Source organism: Ornithorhynchus anatinus, chromosome 8 (assembly GCF_004115215.2).
Source record: "Ornithorhynchus anatinus isolate Pmale09 chromosome 8, mOrnAna1.pri.v4, whole genome shotgun sequence".
Classification (NCBI taxonomy): Eukaryota; Metazoa; Chordata; class Mammalia; order Monotremata; family Ornithorhynchidae; genus Ornithorhynchus; species Ornithorhynchus anatinus.
Window position 1 is genome coordinate 10,520,306 of NC_041735.1, and position 24,059 is coordinate 10,544,364.

At 40.1% G+C, this 24,059-nt stretch overlaps 1 protein-coding gene and 1 long non-coding RNA gene across 6 annotated transcripts in view; one reads left to right on the forward strand and one right to left on the reverse strand.

Annotated features, from left to right (window-relative positions):
* ZNF217 (zinc finger protein 217) overlaps window positions 1–20,344 on the reverse strand; it is a 35,827-nt gene extending 15,483 nt beyond the window's left edge. Inside the window, exons 1-2 of one of the 5 annotated variants that reach the window (XM_007671398.4) lie at window positions 20,261–20,344; window positions 15,212–15,305 (exon numbers count right to left, since the gene is read on the reverse strand). The gene's annotated coding sequence lies outside the window, so the exon portion shown is untranslated. Of the gene's footprint in view, window positions 1–9,724; window positions 9,867–10,581; window positions 10,678–11,055; window positions 11,284–11,796; window positions 11,928–15,211; window positions 15,306–20,260 lie in introns of those variants that run through there. The other 4 variants (XM_007671400.3, XM_029070381.2, XM_001509107.5 and 1 more) reach the window with 4 other exon arrangements.
* LOC120638547 lies at window positions 11,366–23,329 on the forward strand. Its single transcript, XR_005660246.1, has 3 exons — window positions 11,366–11,533; window positions 16,211–16,291; window positions 23,092–23,329. It is a non-coding gene; the product is annotated as an uncharacterized LOC120638547 (long non-coding RNA).
* Window positions 23,330–24,059: the final 730 nt, after the last annotated feature.

The following is a 24,059-nucleotide window of genomic DNA, read 5'->3' on the forward strand; positions in this document are numbered from 1 at the left end:
AGATCAAGTGTTGCAAACTCAATAGGTAAAAATACTTATCAATGTTTTTCTTAGTTCTATTGCAGAGTTCGGTTCTTAAAAAAATTCGAGGGACAAAAAAGATTTTTCCAGGGCTTAAATTAGGTCTTGAGAGTAAATGTGAAACTCTGAGGAGCATATTAACTCTTTCAAATCACATGGATACCTTGCCAACTACAGCAAATCCCATCTCACCCCTTCCCAGAAAACCAATCAACCCCATCTAAAAATATAAAGGTTGCACTATCTTAAAATATAAGTCAAAACCAAACAAAACTGAAAACTAGTGTTGAAATATATATGAATACACTCCATGTGTCATAGCATGTATGACACACTTTGGCTAAAACGTCAGGGAATTCCACGTACGCCTGTTTGGATATAGCACAATGCAGTATTGGAAAAACTGTCTGTGCACACATGCAGAGCATCTGACAACTTTTCTTAACACAGGATTTTGCAAGAATGAAACCCCTCTGTTAAAGTAGAGAATTGGATGTCTCATGTTGCCTTATGACTCTGGGTCTCCAAGAGCATCCCATTACATATGGTAAGAATTCAACATATACCTCTTAAAATGCAAAACAAAAAATGGACAAGGTCTTTACAGCTCCCAAAAGCAAATAAAAGTTTCATTGATGGGATACTGCTTCTTTTCATTAAAATGCAGATCAAAAACTTAATTTTTCTTCTTTCCTGTTTTACTCATGAGTTTTTACTGAATGTGTCATTTGCCATTTGGGTAATACACTAAAAGAAGCTTTTTTACTGAAAAATGCTAATTACCAAGAAAAATAGGAGGCAGTCAATATTTGATATTATGAAATGGGGAGCTTGAATGGATGACCTTTTTAAATTATGTTAAAGAAAAAAAATCAGCCTTCATTCCATATTGAAGACCAAATGCTTTATGTATTTTGCAAAGTGGCGTGGCTTAATGGATAGAGCATGGACCTGGGAGTGAGGAGGAACTGGGTTCTAATCCTGGGTCTGCCATTTGTCTCCTGCTGTGTGATCTTGGGCAAGTCACTTAGCTTCTCCGTGCCTCAATTACTTCATCTGTAAAATGGGGATTAATACTGTGAGCCCCATATGGGATATGGACCGAGTCCAACCTGATTAGCTTGTATCTGGCTAATATCTGGCACCCTTTCAGCACTTAAATACTATAAAAAAAGTGTACTGTAATTAGAAACAACTACAAAATTGCTTTATGCTGGAGAAAAAAAAGAAACAAGTTACTATCATTGCTGTGCCAAGTCAATAAAGGTTGAAGAATGTCTTACAGCAAGGACTCTCAGGAGTATAAATGTTCTCCAAAAAATGCCACTCAGGCACACATAGCCGCATTACTCTCAGAACACCTCTCCCATCCTACTCCCCAAAATTATTTTGGTATTTTTCATGGATACGCACACTGATTTATGAAACGTCCACACATGGTACTGATCATCAAGTTTGCCTTTTCTGGGGCTGAAGGAATAGCGGAGAAAGTAAGGAAATACTGTAATCTTACACCCTATACTCCACTAATTTACAGGAAGGGAGCCAACCTGCATTCTAGACAACTGTGTTAACTCATTAACACAGAAAAAGAAAATTCCAAGTTACCAAAAAAAAAAAAAAAACCAAGAAGGACAAATACCCTTTCCAAAGCATTTTCATAGTGGATGCCTAAAACTCAAATGGAGGCACTTGACCTGCAGCCTTGTTCTAAAAAGACATCTCTAACGTATGAGACTAAGCAATGTAACTCATCTTGTCGTGTTAGACACAATTTAAATAATCCCAATATAAACAAAGTGAGAGATCACTTTGGTACTTACATACCCCTGAAAGCCAGTGGCGGGCCAGACTTGCCGCACCTAACCAAAAATGAATGGTAAAGTGCTTTGCAGCACTTAGGCCAGTGTTTGTTTTTACAAAAGAAACTGGTACATGACTGAAGTTACAAATAATAAATCCCACCTGTACCTGCAGATCTTGAAATCAACCAAGGCAAAACATTACACAATGCTTGATGAAAAGCACAATAATTTGGGCAGGCCTAAGTACAACAAATTAGGCTTGATTGCCACACCGTTGCCACCTGCTGTGTTTTTGTAACACTGTTAAACAGATGTAAGCAGAAAAGACCAAGCCTGAAAGTAGATGCAGGTAACTTTCAAGAACCAACCTATAGCAGCAACTTTAGACCATTTATAACTTATGAAATACCAAACCCAGACGGAACAACTTCCTGTTCATACTAGGAAGCAAGCTATATTATATCGGGCATGACTTCATAATGGAAAAAAAAAAACCAACCCCCCAAAAGCTTCAAACCAAATCTACCTAAGCAAATGTTATCGTGGAAGTGCCTCATCTTCATTAACATGACTATAACTGTTGAGGTCAGTATCATACTACTAAATGGAAGAAATAATTTTTTTATTATGGTACTTAAGTGCTTATTAGGTTCCAGGTACTGTACTGAGATACGGTGATAACCAGGTAGATACAAGATAACCGACTTGAACATGGTACTCACAGTCTAAACTGGAGGGGGGGGAAGTAATCCTGTATTATATAATTAGATAGAAACGAAGTTATGTCACCAAACTTTTCAGGTCCTAATTTAGTCCCTCTATACTATAGATTTATTTTTCCAATGAAGATTGATCAGTCTTTTAGACAGTGGTGTAAAACCTGCAAAATGAATGTTTAGTTAATCTTGTTATAAGAACTCAGAAATCAATAAGAATATTTTCTATTCAATGCAACTAGGTTTACTCCTGTATTTTCCACTTACTCAGAAATACCCACCTCAGGATTACTGAAAATTGACTATTTAAATTCATGAGACACTTATAAAGTTATAGCTGTTTAAAACTCTTGACTGTATCTTATGTAACATTAAAATTTTGAAGATTCTTCTTCGATAATCTTATGCTAATGTTAACAGGAATGTTACTTCAAGTTAACCTGTACTCGTTTGCTCTTCATACAATTTTATAGAAAAGCATTTCTCAATGGTTGCTTAAGTTACATTTTTCAGAGAAAGCTGTGCATTCATACAGTGCCTTTATTTAAAAACATATTTCCATGAAATGTTTTCCCTTCTCAAATTTTCTGTAACTACTCAGTTTGGGGTGAATCACAATTTCCCAAATAATCTCAAAGGATAAACACATATTATTTATATAAAAACCAAACAACCCACATGAAAAGTAGCATAATGAAACTAGGTGATATTTTACTGCATAAATGAAATCCTAGGGACTCTCAAAATATCAGCTCATTTCTGAAGTCAAAACTCAAAAATTACCCTTAAAAAAAATGATACAACTCACCCACAAGTGCACACTTAGGACACAGGGACTTATCAATAGATCTGTATATTGGACTTTATCCTTCATTAACTGGCAGGCAATGAAGCACATCAAAATTAATACTATCTACCCATATAGCTAGGCTTAATTCTTCCAAAGGCTACACACACAAATTGTTATGCAATTTGGACACTGCATGTAGCAGTACAGAAAGTGACATTTACTTTAGGCTAAAGATTTTTTTCTCAATTTGACTAGTGAAGAAACAATCTTCAGTGACAATCAGTAAACTTGTAACTAAATCATTAGTCACTATTTCAAGGAAATCACAAGGTCACAACCCAACAGCCATATGGGCCATCTAACTTTCCCTATGTAACAAACTTAAAGCTTGAAGGTTAAATGAAAAAGAGAAAGGTTCCAGTAATTCAAATAAAATTTTCAGTTAGCAATACTGCCTACAATGTTTACTTGGAACTCAAATGACAGGTATCATAAATACCATTTTCAGGATAAAATGAAATATTTTTTACATCTTTTATGCCTAAAAAGTTTATGGGATATATTGGTAAAATATATACATAAGTTTAATGATGTTTTATAGCTGAACTAAATAAAACTGGCATATATTTTAGTTTCAATCTTAAACTAAAGTTTCTAAACAAGGGTTATGGAGTGTAAATTGAATTCTTAAGCTCTCTCCTTTACACTTTATACTAAACAGGAAGAATCTTGAGAAGGGGGGATAAAAACCACACAGCCCTTATATTTGAAGGGGATAAATGTTTCCTGTCAGTAAGCTTCTTTACTCCAATTAACCTGCTCACTTGAAATTATTTTCAAAAGCTGTAGGGCAGGTCCACAACACTTCAGTAAAAATGCAGTGTTAAAACAACCAACTGGATTTTAAGTTGGTGCTAGCCACAATCACCAAAAAAAATAAAATAAAAGGCAGCCACTATTTAACAAAAAAAACCACATGCAAATGGTTGTCCAGTCCTATAGAGGCAGGTTTGAAAGCTCAGATTATTTCCCCAAATGCCCCTAAAACATTCTAACAAATTCTTAGGTGATTTTACAGAGACATTATTGATGATTGGAGTGCTTTTTTTTTTAAAAAAAAAGTATCCTTTACTCTTTTCCCCAAAGAAAACTTAGGTTAAATGCTTTCTTGTCCCTAAATTGCTATGGATGACAAAAGAAAATAAAAGGGTCCTTTGTATTTGCTATCATAGCTCATGTTCTCTAGTATGGATCAGAAGATTATGATTGCCTTTATACAGTGTTTTCAATATACACCCAAGGAGAATTTTCTCTATATAGTTAATCAAGAATGTATATTGTTTTGAAATAATTCAGATGAGATGCTGTTTGGGCTACCCGCCACCACTGTGACCAACCTTTAAACCTTTAATTTACCTTTAATTTATACATAGACATTTTTAAGAGTCACTACTTGAACAACAAGAAAACACCCAAAAAAGCCCAAAAATGTAATTAAATGTATTATAGCTGCAATTCCTCTGACAGTAACAACAAAAAAAACCCAACAAATTTTTAAGGCCCAGCAACTCCAGCTGGGAAAAATTAAATGTTCCAAAATGTGAAGAAATACTTATTTAAGCAGTTTTAATTTACCTATTCCCATATGTTAAAGTTAAGCAACTAGCAATGGTTAATGGATATAAAGTTCTGATTTAAGCGCCACACACTTCACACACTTCTATTGTACTTTTCCAAACTCCTTAGAATAGTGCTCTGCTGCATGCAGCGCGCACTCAAATATGATTGATCCCACTGCGTGCAGTCTGTCGGTCTTTTGAAAAAAAAAAAAAACAAAAAACCCAAAAACCCAAACTCTACGAATTCTACAAAGCATTCAAAAGTGCAGAGAGCCAAAAGTTGCTTAAAAGGAGATTTCCTTTATTCAGTTCCAGGACATTTCTAAACCACCTTCAGTGTTGTAGAGGAAGTTAACCTGCCTGTGATAGATGTGTTGCTTATGAAACTGAAGAATAACCCTTATTCTCCACTTCCTTAAATCAGATTTTGATATACTTCAAAACAGTTTTTCCTCCATATCTAAAAATTGCTGTTAAAATTTTAAGTGAATATTTTGCTAAACCAAGAAAATATCCAACTGTTCCAGCTTCATAGTCCATTCAACAGGCCACATCTTTGTCTGAAATCTTATACTGTACACACAATAAAATCACAACCCACAGTTACGGACAACAATCTATTTTTCATGAAAGTTAAGGAATCCTCCAACCCTTCATAAAACCAAAATAAATTCCAGATTCCACAGTGGCTTAAAAACAGGTGAGACTAGAGCATGGTCTTCTGTTGATGAGGAACCCCATGTCCACACACTGCACGCTCTACTATTGCCTGTGTGGGGTACAAGGGAACCAGGAGCGGGATGGAGATTCAGTACTGCCTTCCCATTTAGACCATGAACCTTTTGTAGGAGAGGGATGGTGTCTGATCTGATTATCATGTATTTATCCCAGGGCTTAGTACTCTGGGACATTATTATCATCATTATTACTACAGTTCTTGGCACCTAGTAAGTGCTTAACAGATACCATGTTTATTATATTTATTATTAGGGGAGGCTCAAGGCAAGCCATGAACACTACAGCAAGAACAAGTCATGAGTGTTGCCCTACTGGCAGTAGGCTACATCTTTGCCCCTCTCCCCCAAACCTAACCCCCCCAATTCCATTCCTATGTAGATTGGCAGCCCCAAACTGGTTTCTGGTTGGTGTCCAAGCAGCTAATTGGGGGTGCAATGCTCACTCTAAATCGCAGGGGGATATTAATGTGACCCAAAATTTCTGGTAAAGTGGACAAAAGAATGACTCTCTCTCTCTCTGACACAAACGGAGGCCAGTTGTAGCATTTTCAAACACGAAGGGCTATTCATAGGCATTTTTAATTCAAGAATTTCCCCCACAGGTTACATTTCTCACGTTTTCAAAGGTTAGAAGTATCAAATCTACGATAATGACTTTATACTCATTACAAAAGAAATCTTTGTGTTTGAGATGAAACGGGCTTGTGTAAATTAACTACCATTGGCAGATACTTGATATATTTATACCAGAAGCACTAGTATCTCTTGAAGAATCAAGAGCTACTTAATTTGACTGGGAATTTTTCAAGTCTCAATCACACATCTCTTCTACCCATAGCTTCAAGTTGAGGGGTAGGGACGTCTATAATTACAGAACTATTTTGGACCACTTTGCACTTCCCAGATTTATTATTTTCTCTTAAACACTGTTTGCTCCCCCGCACTCAACTGTCCCATTTTCCTCTCCTTCTTTACAACCCTAAACAAATACTGCCAGCTCTCCTGATTATTCCACAGGGAAGTTATCTGCTCTATCAACCTTTCAATTCAGGGGTGAAATCCTATATATCAGTAAGGATTGGCCTTAAATGGGAGTAGTGGAAATGGATGTTATCCTCCAAGTCATAGCAAGTAACTAAAAAAAACCAAAAATACAAAAAGTATTCCATCAAATGGACACTGGAGGTGGTCTGTGACCATCTGAACAACTGGGAAGTTTAAGTTCCGAAATTTGGCTCAGAAATATAAGACTAGAAGCTTTACTAGTATCTGCTTTAAAAGCCAGGTGATATCTAGCTTCTTTTTGCTACAATTACTTCATGAACATTTACAGTGTCATTAAAACTGCTTAAGGATTCATATTAAGCAAACCATGTTTGTGACAACTGGGAAAAAAATATATAATTTTATAAAGTGGGAAAACTGCATTTTATGGGACCCCTGATGTTCTAATCAAATGCCTCAGAATTAATAGGACTCCTGGATTGGGTAATGGCAGTCCTGCTGTGGCAGTATGCCACTTTATGCTTTCTTTTTCGAAAGAATGATTAGGATTTATCTGAAAGGTGAGATTATTAAGTGATTTAGGCACTTTCAGGCTAATACAATCTTTGGTTATTTCTCTCCCGGTGGTAAATGTTGAGTTAAATCATCGCGTCAAATTCTTCTTTAAAAAGGAAACTGCACTATGAATTCTTATCTAGTGTTACTGCTACTGGCTAGAATTTATGTTTACATAAATACAGATTGTGAATTGCACGAGGTGACAGGAAGACTAATAAACCAATAAACTTTACATTAAAAATATGAGCATGGGGACTCTTGAAGCTACTTACAGTAACTTCCCCTTCTTCATATCTGGAAAATGTCTCTTTCTACAAAGCACTCTTTAAAAATGCTGTTTCCTTTTTAGCACTTCAGCTGGGTGCTTTTCTCTTTAGGCTGATAGGAAGTGAGAGGAGAAAATACAACTAAACTCTCTATCAAATCAGCCTTTAGCTCAGAAGATACAGGATAAGACTAGTGAAAGACTACATCAAGGGACAACGTGTTCCAGTGCGATCAGAAAGTATTTAAAATGAGAGCTTCAAATTCCATGAAATCCTGTTAAGGAAAGTTGTGTTTACTTCTACACAATGTACCTTCTTCATTTTTTTTTCTATTTCCTCTTCCCACATGCAAATAAGCAATTTCAAAAAAGGTCTAGCTTCTACCCAAACACATTCGAAATTTTAACAAGATCAATGGCTAGAGGTAATTTTAAAATACAGAATTAACGCTATGTAAACAATGAACGTGTTTTGCATCTACCGACCACTGAACTCATAAACAAGAAGTCACTGCCTTTTGGAGGTGTCGATGGCTCACCTAACAGAGAAAATGACTTATCTTTGAGAACGTGAATAAAAAAACTTCGGTAACAAAAGATTGGTCTTTTAAGTACTGCAGAAGAGTGCTGCCGAAAATAAACATAACTTATCAAAAGAACAAAAATCAGCTGCCATTAGGGGCACACCTTAAAAGTTCTTAGCACACAGCAGTTCAGCAAGTATAAACTAGTGGTGACTTTGTTTTCTGTCTTAAAGTTTAACCACCAGTGATTGCCTCACACAACGCTTTTTTGTGCATCTGTGGCTTTAGGGAAACTATCACTTTTCAAAGCATCGCCAGTTGTAGGCCTACATATAAAGTCAGGATGGCATAATCTTCAACTTTAAACAGGGGGACGGTGGAATATGAACATTTAAAACTTACTCCTTGACACCATACAAAGGGAAAAAAAAAGGTAAGAGGCCTTCTTGCTAAAACCACTAGTGTTCCAGTACTGGAAGGCAGCTGTTGTTACCCTGCCTTTTCTTTTGTTGTGCTTAATCTCATGTCAAGTCATTCAACCAACTCAAAAGCGATGAAGACATAATTGAATCAACCTGAACTAAATCAGATCTTCTGTTCTTAAATAGCTATATTCTCTTTACTGATTTGAAAACATCACGAAAAGCAAACCTCGGGCCACGTAAAGAGTTCTCCTCGGACCTTTAATCGATCATCTATTGCAACTATTTATTTAATGCATGCTTAGGAATGTTTAAAGCCACGAGCCCTATAGGCCGGTTTCAGAAAGATACATGGAGGCTTGAAAGAATTGAAAATGTAAGACGTCAGAAGCCCTGAAAACGCTATCCTGTGGGTGGGGGTTGTTTTTTTTTTAAATTAAGTTGCTAATATTGTAGCCAGCAGACTACTGATAGATCAAGAACTGGCAGAGCTTTCTGATTCAAGTCACCAACTAAACCTTCGGGAGAAACTCCCCCGCTCTTCCAACATCCCCACCCACCCCTTTTCCTCTCTCCTCGTCTCTCCCCTCCCTCCCCCAACCTCCGTTCCACCGGCTGGAAGAATGTAATTTATCCTATTTACTCGGCCCTACCCTTTACATTGTTCAAAGGCTAAACAGCGATGCGGACGAGAGGGCTCAACTTCTCCCAGACTCGGTCAACTACATGTAAAAGTTGGAGAAAATGGCGTGAAAGCATTACCAAGTACTGTAATCCTAAAAGCCCCTTGCAGAAACAAAACCAGCCTCCACCAAACAACAGCATGTAATCATTGGTCAGCAAGTCGCTGCCTGCTATTCAACTTCTAATTAGGCGTTTTCCTCCTCCCTGGGTTTTCCAAATCATCTCACCCATATTTTAAGGTCCGATAAGGTGCGAGAGGGATATTCTTGTTTAGTTGGAATTAAGACGACTCTCCCACACCACCTCCCTAAAAGAAACTTCCCTTTTCCACATCGGTGTTTTTACCCTTCGTTTCTATTTTCAGTGTGCTCTAGATCACTGTCTGTGCTTCCCATTCGAACGAGTTATATTTTAAGCTTTCAAGGTCACTCAAAAAAAGAAAACAGGGGGTTCCTTAAAAATCTGCTCACATACAGTCAACGAAACCTTCCGAACAGCTTTTCATCAGTCAATCAATAACCCGCATAGCGATGTACCGGTGACCACTTCAAAACTATTACTTTAATTCAAATACTTACGGAGTTGCACACGAGAGCGGCTCATTAAAGTGCCTATGGGAAACTCAAGACTGCTCTATCTTCAAATAAAAAAATAAAAAAAAAACCCAGAAGCCGTAGAAATAATACCTTAACTCTGTTTCCTAAAAACAGTAAAAATGACTGAGATGAATTCTGAGTCAGTTGAGCGTTTCATTCTTCCTTGTTTGAAGATCTCTATTGTTGGTGTTAACGCCTGTTAGGGCTTATTGTTTTGCTTTTCTAGCTCCCCATATCCAAGTACCAAACATTGCCATACAGATGATCAGAAGGTGGGTGAACTCCCTACCTTCCCCCTCTTCTCCCTCCCAAACCCAAGGGCAGGCGAGAGACAAAAAGAAAACTGGCCAAAACGGATCGATCAACTTTTCATTAATAGCTCAACGAGTGGCGCTCCCACCCCAACATCACCCTTACAAAGAGGCTGTAAACTCTCCCCCCCTCCCGCAAAAAAAAAAAACATTTTGAATATTTGGAATACTAGGATGAGAGTAAAAGTATTTCCATCCAGCTCTCGGAGGACATTGGGCAGACATTCGTTTGAACAAGTGGAATCTTTAGGCCTCCCCCATTAGGATCAGGGCTGAGAATTGGGATGGGGGGGTGAGCAGGGGAAGATGAGAGGGAGGCAGGGGGGATTTGGGGGAAGGAGAGGAGACCCCAGAATGAAAGAAGGGGTTGGAGAGAGGGGGGGAAAGGGTGGGGTGGGGGGGGAGGGAAAAAAAAATCAGAGGCAGTGAACTTCAGCGTGAGAGATGGGTTTTATCCCCTCCAGCTCCACACCTTTATTATTCCCTCCTCCCCACCTAACACCCCCTTCTCCCCTCCCCCCAATTTACCTGCTCCTCTGCCATTTCCTCTCGCAGCGGCGGCCGGGATTAAACTGACACCACACGAGTTAAGGGTTTGAATGAGGAGCAAAGGGGTGGAGTGGGGAGGAGGCGCTGGGGGGGGGAGGGAGGGGGGGAGACAAGAGGGAGGAGGAATAGAGGTGGAGAGGGAAGGAAGACAAGGAGTTTCTCTGCCTTTTGTGTTGCTACCTCATGGAGCTCACCCCCCTTCCCCATTCCTACTTCTTTATCCCCCCCCATCAAACATCTTCCCTCCAACTCCTCCTCCCCCCCCAGTGCAGTCCTTCCAGGCAGATGGAGGGGGGGGCCCAGTACACACAGTGGGAATTGCTAACTTTAAAATGCCCTCCAAATAAGCCCTTCGGGCCGGCGGAATCCCGAGGGTGATTAATGGGGTTCAAGAGAGCAGAGGCCAACCTCCCCCCCCTTTGCCCCCCACCCCAGGCCGCCAGGGAGGCTCACCTCAAGACAGGGGTGGAAAGGGCAGAGGTCAAGTGGGGGCGTGGGGGGGTGGAGCCCGAGGGCGCCCCCTATTTCTCCCCCCCGGTACTACTGCAGCAGGCCGGCGGGGCGCGGGCAGCGGGAGTAGCCCGGCTCCTCCATTGCAGTTGGATTGTTTGTAAATTGTTAGGGTGCAGCTGTTGCTCCCTCCTCTCAACGGCGAGCTCCTCCCGCTGCCAACTCTCCACCCCTTTACGCGACTCGGGGCCCGGGGAGCCCCACCTCTCTCCTCCTCCTCCTCCTCCTCCTCCTCCTCCTCCTCCTCCTCCTCACTCACCACCACGTGACCCGCCGGGACCGACAGGCGCCGACGGCGGGAACGCGCCCCCAGCGGGAGCGAGTCCACCCTGCGGCTCGCACACGCCTCTCTGCGCATGCGCGGACCCCCGCCATTAAAAAAGCCGGTGGGGACCCACGCGCCCCGACGGTTGTGTGACAGGTAGAAAGACAAGGGGGGGGGGGGGAAGAAGGTGCTACTGCGCAGGCGCGGAGGCCCTTCTTCAAAATGGGCTCATTCTGAGGGACGACGATAAGGCGGGGTCGGCTCACTTTTTTTTTTTTTTATCTTTGCCCTCCCATCCACTCACCTGGCCACAGGGACACAATATTAAATCCTTTTTTGTCTGCCCTCCCATCCACTCACCTGGCCATGGGGACGCAATATTAAATCATCCTTTTTTGTCTGCCCTCCCATCCACTCACCTGGCCATGGGGACCCAATATTAAATCATCCTTTCAGTCCAGGGTGTGGAAAGCAGCTGTCAGTGAGCTTCCTTAAAAGAAGCCAGCCTGTCCTTTTTTGTTTTTTTTAAAAAAAGGCAAGAGTGAACTAATAGGCCCAGTTGATGACTCAACCGTTTCCTTTAGCTGAGGAGAGGCAGATACTGGCCTGGAGACGTTCAGTCCCTGTCAGAGTCCTGAACGCTATGTCGTTTGGACGTCATAATCGTGAAGAGTATTAATCGTTTCCATTGTGTGCAGGCCTGGGCTACGCGCTCAGAGAAGCACAGGGTTGGGGGGGTTGGTTTTTAAGAGGATAAAGTTGCAAAACGCGACAAAAATGCTTTAGTTAAGTCGCCATCCTCCTCCCCAGACAGGAAGAGGTGGATGTGATGAGGGAGGAAAGAGAAAACCAGATCTCCTTCCCCACGTACTAGCTTTTTTCTAGGCTTTTTTTTGTTTTGGTTGGGACACTCAGGATGGAGGAGTAAAAGCAATTATTAGAGGCTTTCAAAATTAATGTAGATTAGACTGTAAGCCTGTCAATGGGCAGGGACTGTATCTGTTGCTGATTTGTACATTCCAAGCGCTTAGTACAGTGCTCTGCACATAGCTTGTGACTGTGGGCAAGTCACTTCACTTCTCTGTGCCTCAGTGACCTCATCTGTATAATGGGGATTAGCTGTGAGCCTCACGTGGGACAACCTGATGACCCTGTATCTACCCCAGCTATTAGAACAGTGCTCTGCACATAGTAAGCGCTTAACAAATACCAACATTAGTATAGTAAGCACTCAATAAATACTATTGAACGAATGAAAGTACATGCAAAAATGAAATCGCGTGGCCACCGTCCACCTCAAGGTAGGGGTGGAACTTGACTGAGGAAAATCATCAGAGATCTGTGGCTGTGGGGGTGTGTTTTTTAAATCAGTAGGGGAACTACAAGAAAGAACGACAGAATGAGTCAGGGAATGCTAGCAGAAGAAGAAGATAAAATGCAAGGCCTGGCTATTATTCTACAAAAAGCAAACTGATTATTTACTAAGGTCACACACCTAGTAGGGTCAGGACTAGAACTCTGGTCCCCTTACTAATTCGGTGCTCTTCCTAGAAAAGTCTTTATTTTTAAACACCTAGTTAACTTTTTCTTAATTTTCATAACATTTCTTTGGAATGTGTGTTTAGGGCACTTGTTTTAAATACGAGAAAATTAAATCGTATCTAACACCAGCATACGCAGTAGGCAGACAGCACAAGAATAGAAGCATGGTAGCTTCTATTCTTTAAAAACAATGAGGTGTTTTGCTTGAAGGGAATTTTTCTGCAGACAGTTCAAATGTCTTACCAAAACAAATAACACCGAACAGGCATTACTACAACACAAAGACACTATGAACAAATGAAATAAGGCCGAGCCTTAACATAATAACAAATGTAACAACACTTTATGTGTTAATGGATAACCTTTGAACTCTGAAACCTTGAATGCTGTGAACACAATAGTGTTGCTAGTTGAGGACACTGGTCTGCAAACTTTTTTTGTCTAGTTTTTGACACTAAACTACAGAGCTAGAAGAAAAGGGAAAACTATGATGTAAGCTCAACTTTGCCTAAAAACTAGAAATGTTTCTGAGTATCTATGAATGGATGCCAATTGTTCTCAGCAAAATAGTTATTTCTTCATTAAGCTACTACAATGTAGCTTCTTAATTTTATATTCAGTTGTGGTTTTTAAGAATAGAAAGAGAGCAATATTGACTGAAATATGTTCTAAAGTATGCTCTCACAAAGGCATACAGTGCTTTTTGTTTCTTGAAAGGGCTTCCACATCACTATATTATTCTTACAGATCCCTAGGAGGGAAGGAGACTCAACTCCTATTATGCCCATTTATCAGATGAGGAAATTAAGGCACAGGTTAAGTGATTGGCCAAAGGTCACATAGTAGGCCAGTTGGAACTGCACAACTCAAATCTCCCAACTACTAAAACCTGTGCTCTTTCTACTGAAGCACATTATTTGGCCCTAAAGCTTATCACAGAGGATTACATTCTGGAAACTTGCCACCAGAATAACCAAGTCACGGTAAAAAAAAAAAAAAATACTGAGCAGTGTGTGCCTATTAACAAATACATTCTTGGCAGTTGTTGTTCTTTCAATGGGCACCTAGAGAACTAGTTTTGCACTAGAAAGGGCTTTCACAACACGTGCTTTTTTTTTCCCCAGCTTGTGGAAGTTTAACATTACTCACAGGCTTTTAAAGGTTTTATTTGAAACTCCTCATTTTAAAAGCTAAAAATTATCTTAAGTTGCAATGATGAATTCCTAAAACAACAACAACAAATCTAATTTAGAAACCTAAAGCCCACTTTTTGGGCTGTTGACCTGTTACTGTCGCCCAAATATATAAATCCCCTTCCAGCACGATGAGATAGAAGCACAAACAAAATGCAAGTCCCACCTGACTAATGCATTTTACTATGTCTGCTTACTACAGAGGCTTTGCAGAAATATGTTCAATTTGAACATAATGGAATGAAAGTTATACTCTTTTCCAAAAAAAGTATTTATTATTATAAGTAGGAAAGTCTAGTTGCATGGAGAAATCCAGCTGGGGTGGAGAGAGTTTGGGTGGGGATAAATAGAAAGTTAAAGTAACTTTATTTCATCTGTTACTACTCAAAATGAGGGATTTTAAACTCTGAGTATTAGTCACACCTTGTTTTTCTCCACAGTCATTCTAAAATGCAACCACTACCTAAGACATGCCTAGAGCATGTGGGTGATAAGTATTTGCATTAACAGTGATTTACCTCGTCTATTGTTCCAGGACCACTGCTATCTGGCAATACTACACAGATTAGCCAGTGTTTAAGTGGTCTATGATTCTGGTCACTTAAAAGCATAGGAAAGGCTGTTTTGCATGTATGCAGTTTTGAAAATTAATTTGGTTTCTTTTGAAATCAAACCGGATCAAATGAGCAAAATATGGGCAGCACAATTTTAAGTACTTTAGATGGTCTGAGAACAGAACCGGCAAATCAAAATAATTAAAGTAATCATTCAGTTATATATTTTTCTTCCATTCAAAAGTGCTTAAAAAAAGGTGGCTAAAAAATAATGAAAGTTCAGGACAGGAAAACAACAGCAAAGAGAAATGAGTAAGAAAATCAAAGTTACACAAACCTGCCAACATTTGAAAACTACAAAGGACATTTGAGAAGGAAACAGGGACAGCCCTTTAACCCAGTTGAATAGATTGGAATAGGCAGGAATAACAAATGGCACACATGGGAATTAGAGGCAACTAAGCCTTTTTCCTTTCAGTTTTCTAATTCATTTTAAGTTATCTATCTATGTATTTTATAACGTTTCACAATAGTACAGGAAATACCTGGAGTAAAGAGGAATCTTCCAGTCTACACAGCCACAGCTTTCTCTTCCATCAGTGCTGTACTCCTCGGGAAGTACCACGTTTAGCAACTTGTCTTGGAATGCAAGAGAAAGGGGGTGTACCTGAATATATGCCTGTCAGCTTTAACACCCTGAGAAAAGCTGTAAACTCCACTATTCATCTAAACGTGGTGTGAAAATTAGGTCTCAGTTCCTCTCAACCCTCCTTTCGGGAAGATACAGAGACAATTACTCCTTGACAGGGTCAATTACTATTAATAAAGAGCAAATGTTTCATGATTTTAAAAGATCAGGTTTGGTTATTTTGTTCCGTTAGCACCTTTAATTATCCCCCTATTAGCCACCCTTTCTGTCCCTCTCTCCCACGTACATCATTCCCAAATGCATTATCCTAGACAATATTTTTCAGAAGTTAATATAAAATGAAAACCATCTCTTCAGCATATCGGTATTAGGAAGCAATAGAGACACATTAGGAGAACACTCCCTTTAAAATTAAATTCCTGATATAAACTGTACATCTCTGGAGGACAGTTTAATTTTAGCTAAGTAAGATTTTAGCTCTGCTTTAAGAGACTATGTACAGGTTTAAAAGTACTTAAATTGGACTGATTAAAAGGCACGATCTCTGTCTAAAGACTATCTAGTTTATGGCGAAGTGAATCACAGTGCCGCCTATGACTTCATTTGCTGTTCTAGTAGCTGTGGAAGATATGGCGTAGTGAGTTGTAACCAACACTATTTTTTTTGTATGTGCACATTGAGGATATTTTCTGACTATAGGCAGTTTAGTTACAGTGTGGTCCAGAAGGAACATATCAAGAGATAGAAATGCTGTTGTTTTTTTCCTCAGGGAACCTATTATGAACCTATTATTTCCTACAAGGGAAATAATGCAGGTAATTTGGAAGTAATTTAACTTCCCTATCCCAAACAAGCAAGCACTGGTTAAAGTGATCACATTTTTTTTTTCTTGTAGGACAGGAAAGAAAACCAGAACTACAGACTCCCAGGTTTTTGAGCTGGGTGAATTTAGGGGTGGAAAGGGAGAGGAAGAAAGGTAAGATTCTTCAATAGTTCTATTCATTCATTCAATAGTATTTATTGAGCACTTACTATGTCCAGAGCACTGTACTAAGCACTTGGAATATACAATTAGGCAACAGATAGAGACAATCTCTGTTGGATACAGAGAGAGGGCTAAAAGGGATTGGGGTGACTGAAGGCCATTTAATTGGTGGTAGGGATAGACAGCTCTTCCCTCCATTTACCTTTTCCTATGTCTCTTTCTGTTTACTGGTGACCTTTATTGAGAACCTAGGGTGAGCTTTTCATATTTTCTATTATCAGAGGAACAGGTACACACACATTCTACTAGGGAAAAAATGCTGCGAGTTCAACAAATGGTGGAATTCAATTCCTCCCCCAGAGTTCTTATGCATTCTTCAATACAGTGTCAACCCACACATTCCACCCATGCACCACTGAAATGTTTAGATACCTCATTCCTCCTCACAGTCAAGAAGAGAATCTTCTTGAGTTAGTGAGTAACAACACTTCCATATATTCTCCTTAACCCACTTTTCACCATTGAAAACAGGGTCATTCAATTAAATCTGGTTCTTCCTCCTACTTAGATTGTGAGTCCCCTTGGGGACGGGGACTGTGACTGATTGGATTATTTCAAATCTACTCCAACACTTAATATACTCCTTGGAACATAGTAACATTTAACCAATACCATAATTAATAACAATAATAATTATTATTATGTATTTGTTAAGCGCTTTCTATATGCCAAGCACTGTTCTAAGCGCTGAGGTAGATAAAGGTGATCGGGTGGCTCCCAGTCTTAATCCCCATTTTACAGATGAGGGAACTGAGGCCCAGAGAAGTGAAGTGACTTGCCCAAAGTCACACAGCTGACAAGTGGCAGAGCCAGGATTAGAACCCAAGATCTCTGGCTCCCAAGTCCATGTTCTTTCCACTAAGCCACAACCTGAGCCAGGATGCGGGGAGAACTGCTCCGCGTACTAGGAGGAAATGGGGTTTCTGTCATCTATTCGTTCAAGGCCACAGAAGCCGTGAGGGGGTTAGGAGTTAGTCATGGGCGATACCTGCCTAATACGAAGTCACCAACTCAACTCCAGACTCTCTTGTCCTTGGTTCTCCCAACAGAATGCCCTCCCTCCTCATATCGGACAGACCAAGCGCTTAGTACAGTCCTCTGCGCATAGTAAGTGCTCAATAAATACTATTGAATGAATAATTTCTCTTCCCCACTTCAGATCTTATTGAAGGCACATCTCCTCCAGGAAGCCTTCCCTGACTGAGCCCTCCTCTCCTCTTCTCCCACTCCCTTTTGCGCCGCTCCTACTTGCTCTTCCATTCAACCTCTCTCCCTTCCCCACGGCGCATATGTATATGTCTGCATCTATCAGTAATGTATTTATTTATTTATTATGTATTAATATTCATGTCTGTCTCCCCCTCTAGACTATGAGCTCATTTTAGGCAGGGCACCAACACAACAGCAGGGCGCCCACCCTCTTCCAACCGCTTAGTACAGTGTTTTGCAAACCGTAAGCGCTCAATAAATATTATTATCAGTAGTAACAGTAATAATAATAATTTGTCTGTAAGATCATTGAGGGCAGACTCATGCCTGCAAGTCTAGAAGCAGCAGTGGATACAGCCATTGGGCCTGGGAGTCAGAAGGACCTAGGTTCTAATCCCAGCTCTGCCACATGTCTGCTGCGTGACCTTGGACAAGTCACTTCATTTATCTGGGCCTCGGTTTCCTCAACTGTAAAATGGGGATGAGTGTTTGCCCCATGTGGGAGAGGGACTGTATCCAACCTCATTAATTTGTATCTGCGCCAGTACTTAGAAACAGTGTTTGGCACATAGTAAGTCCTTAACGAGTACCCCATAATTTTTAATCAATTTTTAGATGGCGAGCCTCATGAGGGACCGTGTTTAATTCCCACTTGTGTATTTTCTCCCAGTGCTTTTCATATAGTAAGCACTTACTAAATACTATTCCTACCATTCATTTACCAAATGCTTTGCAGATGATAGGTGCTCAGTAAAGCCCATTGTTTCTTTGACTGACTGATGATTTCACAAGATTATATCACAATATGTCACGATGCTATGCATCAGAGTTGAAAAGACCTTGTCTTTTCCTTTCTCTATCACCAAGGGAGAAGAAAACTGCATACTAGGTCCGCGATTGCCAGCCATGGCTTTAGACATTCGGCGTCCCTGAGGCTGGAAAAAAGCCCTATGCAATATGCCAGGCACACATCATAAGGCAGTGATAATATACAGAAATCTGTGCCTCAGTTACCTCATCTGTAAAATGGGGATAAGAGTGTGAGCCCCACGTGGGACAGGGACTGGGTCCAACTTGATTAACTTGTATCTACCCAAGGGCTTAGAACAGTGCTTGGCACGTAGTAAGCACTTAACAGGTACCAGAATAATAATATTTAGTAATAAATATGAACGATTTGGGGGTGTTTATACTAATGTAATGTTGGTATTTGTTAAGCGCTTACTATGTGCAGAGCACTGTTCTAAGCGCTGGGGTAGACACAGGGGAATCAGGTTGTCCCACGTGGGGCTCACAGTCTTAATCCCCATTTTACAGATGAGGTAACTGAGGCACAGAGAAGTTAAGTGACTTGCCCACAGTCACACAGCTGACAAGTAGCAGAGCTGGGATTCGAACCCATGATCTCTGACTCCAAAGCCCGTGCTCTTTCCACTGAGCCACGCTGCTTTATACTATTTAAATGACATATTTATAGGAATTTTTTTTTTTTGGTTTGGCAACGAATTTTCAGCAAGCCCAGCTAAATCACCCCCACTATCGAGGCGAAGCAGAAAGGCTGGCAAGAGTCCCAGTCATAGGGAGCCCAGCTCTGTTCAACCACCCACCCTGCACTAAGTACTCTCCCTGGGCTCAATCAATCAATTGCCCAATGGCATTTATTGGGCGTTTATTATGTGCAAAGCACTGTACCAAAGCGCTTGGGAGAGGATGAAACAACAGAGTTGGTAGACACAGTCCCTACTCACAAGAAGCTTACAGTTTAGAGAGACAGAAATTAAAATAAATGATGGATATGGACTTGGCAGAGTAGGTGGTCATTCCTTATAAACTTCTTACACATGAGCTGGTGTTTCTGATAACCGACTGACACCCTCACTGAGTTTTTACATAGTATATGCGTGTGAAACTCAAGCACTGGCCATTTTAAAGAGTTGATTGACAGTGTATTTTGCTTGCTGTATGCAGCAAAGCAACTCAACTTCTGGCTGCTCATAAATTTCCCATCTCTCTACAGCCAGTAGACTGATTTGCACTCTCCATTACCTAACTACGACATACAGTAAATAAAATATTCGGTGTTTGGTGTGTTTAACTCTTCTATTATTTTGTCTTTCCCAAAACAGTAGAAAACTCTATCCAATCTAATCGGGTGAATTCACAGGCATTTTCTTTAATGGAGTTAACACTTTTTTTGGCATATCATTGCAAATATCCAGTCAGGATGTCTGTCCTCTTAAATAATCCCCATCTTATTCAATTTTGCTGATACTTGGGTTTGAAAAGTGCACATCAAATAACTGGGTTAAGGGAGTTATAAAGTGATTGTGAATAGTTTCATCTCTCCACCATTCTCAAGTCCAAAAGCCATATGCAACATTTTAAAACAAGTTATTTGCCTGAACTTTTTAAATAGCCCTAATAGAAAGCTTTCAGGGCTGTTTCTAGGTTTGGCAAGGTCTTGGAATGAATCTTTCCCTCCTGTTTGGCTTCATTTTCCTCTTTATATTCTCTTCTCATTAAATATACATTTCCAAAAGGAAACAGTTTTCCTAAACTCCTTCAAAACCAACATGATGGGATTTTCTGAAGCAACTAGCCAGCAAGAACAGTGAAACATACATATACATTTCAAGGGAGAGAAAATATCCTAGGATCCACAACACTCAATCTTTCCTGGGCTAATTTTACCTGAAATGTAGCTTCATCAGCATTCTTGCAGCAAGAAACGATCAGACAAAAAACTTAAAAGAGATTCAGCTGAAATGCCTGGCCTTACGCTTCTGTTTCTGTGCACAGTGTTCCATTTACAGGAAATGCCTGCCACACACAAATCTTTGGCTAGTCATCGTCTGGTAATTGCCGGACAATGTTTCGTCATAATCAGATATACTAAATGAACACAAACCTTTTATGACATCATTAAAAGTACTTTGAAAAACTTGAAGAAGCTAAGATAAATTCTCCATTTAACAGTTCCTTCTATCCGCCCCCACCCCCACCAACCAAGAATATACCTTACTATTGAGTTTGTTGCTTCCTCTACACATTTTCAACTATGGAATACTTTTAATTGTTCGTTATTAGTGTTTGCACATGTGGCACTTTTCTTAGCCAAACACAATTTATTTTTACAATTGAAGTTACTTTCTCTTCTCTGACAAATTTACATCATACCACATGACACGTTTAAGATGGCCCCTTCTATCTTGTGATTTAAAAGAATTTAGAAAGATCTGCTTCCAAAAGAGTTAACAATACCTTAAAATATTTCTAAATTTTGGAAACACTACACAACCCCTGAGGAGATGGACATTTGTTTTAGCTGTAAGTCCAGGAGAACAGGAATTATGTTTTTAGGTATTGACTGCAAAACCTCTTACACACACAGATGCTCACAAGGTTAGTATCAAAAATATATTTTAAGCACCTGCTAGAACAAGGCGCTTGGTCTAGACTCTGGACAGAGCAACTCAAATGGTCGATTTAAGGCCAGTTATTGCTGTCCTCCTTTCATCTTAAAAAATACGATTTCATATTTAAAGCACGAGAGGCTTATTTCTCAATCTTCATACAATAATCATTTTAGCACAGACTCCTTACTCGCACTATGCTGACTCAGAAGGAAGGATTTGGAATTACTTAATCATCACTATCATAAAGCACCATTTCCTGTAGAACTGGAATTTTCCTTTCTCATCCTAGTTCTGACTTAGTACAGCTCTGCTCTGATTCTCAGTGGCCTAATAAGATCACTTTCTAGATGGAAGGGCTCGAAGAGTTATTGATAGGAAAATAGGACTTTGGTGGAAAGCTCAAAATGCCATGAGTATCCTTTATTAGTAAGTTCATTTTAATTTGATGTTATGATATTGTGTCTTGAGTTAAAGTAGTCTTCCATTATTTTATTTTAAAATTTATGATTTATTTTATAATTTCCCCCCTCTAGACCGTAAGCTCATTGTGGGCAGGGAACACGTCTACCAACTCAGACTGTACAGTCGTACAGTGCTCTGCACACAGCAGGTACTCCATAAATATGATGGATTGATTGATGTAAGAAATTAGAAAACTTTAAGTAGACCCCTGATCCGGACAAAATGCTTTTAATATGCCCTGCTTTTCATTATGGTTCCCTGGGCTACTTTAATGATCATAATTTAAAATTCATTATGTCGAAAGTGCCCATATATTTTATATAAAAGACAGGGACATTTTGTTTATATTTTAAAAAGATGTAACGATTCTGAAAAATACCTGTAATGTGTTATGACAGAAAAAACAGCTTCTACTTTTAGGAGGTTAAATACGTGAAAGAGGTACTCAGTTGCTCAGTTTGCTACCCCAATGCTCCCCATTATTTATTTTTTTCTATACTGTCTGTCTTAATAAGTGTTCTGTCAAATGAGTAAAAATGAATATCAGTTATTATTTTACCTTCTCCCCCAAGGACCCATCTCACACAATCCCATAAATATAACTCCTAAATTCTAGGTATATATGAGAAGCAGTGTGGCTCAGTGGAAAGAGCCTGACCTTGGGAGTCAGAGGTCATGGGTTCGAATGCCAGCTCTGCCACTTGTCAGTTGTGTGACCATGGGCAAGTCACTTCACTTCTCTGGGCCTCAGTTCCCTCATCTGAAAAATGGGGATTAAGACTGTGAGCCTCACGTGGGACAAGCTGATGACCCTGTATCTACCCCAGCGCTTAGAACAGTGTTCTGCACATAGTAAGCACTTAACAAAATACCAACATTAGGTGCTGTTCTTCCTCAGTTTTATTTCCACTCATCCACATTCTTATTAGGGATCAAGAAGCAATATTTAGTCTAAAGAATCACTGAGCTGTTTACTTGGGACTCATGACAATCTAAACAAATTCCTTAGTGTTGAAAAAAATAAAAACGCTACCCAATTCTCCAAATTAAAAAAACAAACAGATTTATAGGAAAAGCAGAATGAAGCTATTCTGGAGAGTTGACTACTTTCTTCCCACTTCTATTTTGTTGCTACTTTACATCGTGGGGCTTGCTGGGCAGAGACCGTATGTTGTTCTGTGCTATTTATGGCTTATAAAATATTGTGCAATTGTAATTATACTAATGATTTTCATGATTCAAAAACTTGTGGGAAAAGTTAAGGCAGTGCATAGACATATGGACTCCTAGAATAAGCCTGATCGTGTAGTCCCTCAGTGCTATTTTTAGTGTCGTCCTGGCCGACATTCGTTGCAGCAGTTTCATTGGAGACAGACTATTCGTGAGCAGAAGGAATCCATGTCCCCACTTCAAGAGCACACCTCAGAGTAGCCGCGTAGCATTCACCACACTTGCCATACTATCATTCTAACTTTGGCTTCAGTTGGCACCGACTGCTAACTTCTCTTCATTCATTTTCCTTTCCCTTACGCACAGATGACTCCTCAACCACTCCTCACTGTGACTACCCGAGTCCCAGTCCTGTTGAAAAGCAAGGAGGAAATGAGTTTCTCATTTGTCCTCTCCTCCCCCAAACCGATGCAGGTGGTACCTGGTCCTCTAGTGAGCCGCTTAGCCATCCAGAATTCTGCGGCCCCTGGAAGAGTGGCAGAATGGAAGCAAGATGAAGATTGGAACCCCAGTCTCCGAAAAACTCCGTCTTGAAAACCCAAACATTCCTCTTCTGCCGGAGCTTCTAGCAACAGAAAGAAAGTAGATGGCCCTAGCGAGTTGCTGGGATTATCCTATTAGAAAGTGCTTGTTTTTGAAATGATATGTTAAATCAGTGTTCATTCATTCATTCAGTAGTATTTATTGAGCGCTTACTCTGTGCAGAGCACTGGACCAAGCGCTTGGAATTGACAATTCGGCAACAGATGGAGACCACCCCTGCCCAATGACGGGCTCACAGACCAATTGGGGGAGACGGACAGGAGAGCAAAACAGAACGAAAGAAAAACAAGACAACATTATCACGATAAATAGAATCAAGGGGCTGGACACCTCATTAACAATTAGTGGAAAGGGCAGTCGGCCCAGGACAAGTTCCCAGCTTCTGCCCCTTACGGTTATGATACGCCATATCCAATCTCTAGGTAAAGTCGATTGGTATTTCTTCTTCATCATCATCATCAACAATGGTATTTACTGACTGCTTACTGTGTGCGGAGCACTGCATTCAGTTCTTGGGAGAGTACAGTACAAGAGAGTTGGTAGACAGGTTCCCTGACCTCAGTGAACTTACATTCCAGAGGGGGAGATAGAAATTAATACAAAGAAATGATGTATAATACATAATTTTTACGTAGGTACCCAAGTGTCCTTTCTACCTCACTGATCCTTATTTAAAAGATGAAGTGCTGAGAGTGTTACTCTCCATGGAACACGCTTGCAAAGTCTTACCATACCGGCTACACGTTTAATTCATCTGCTGGTTAGCCACTCTTTGAAATGTCCCCTGCTATTTGTGGCACTGCCTCTTTACCTCCCAGGCCGCACTGAACCTTAGCTCA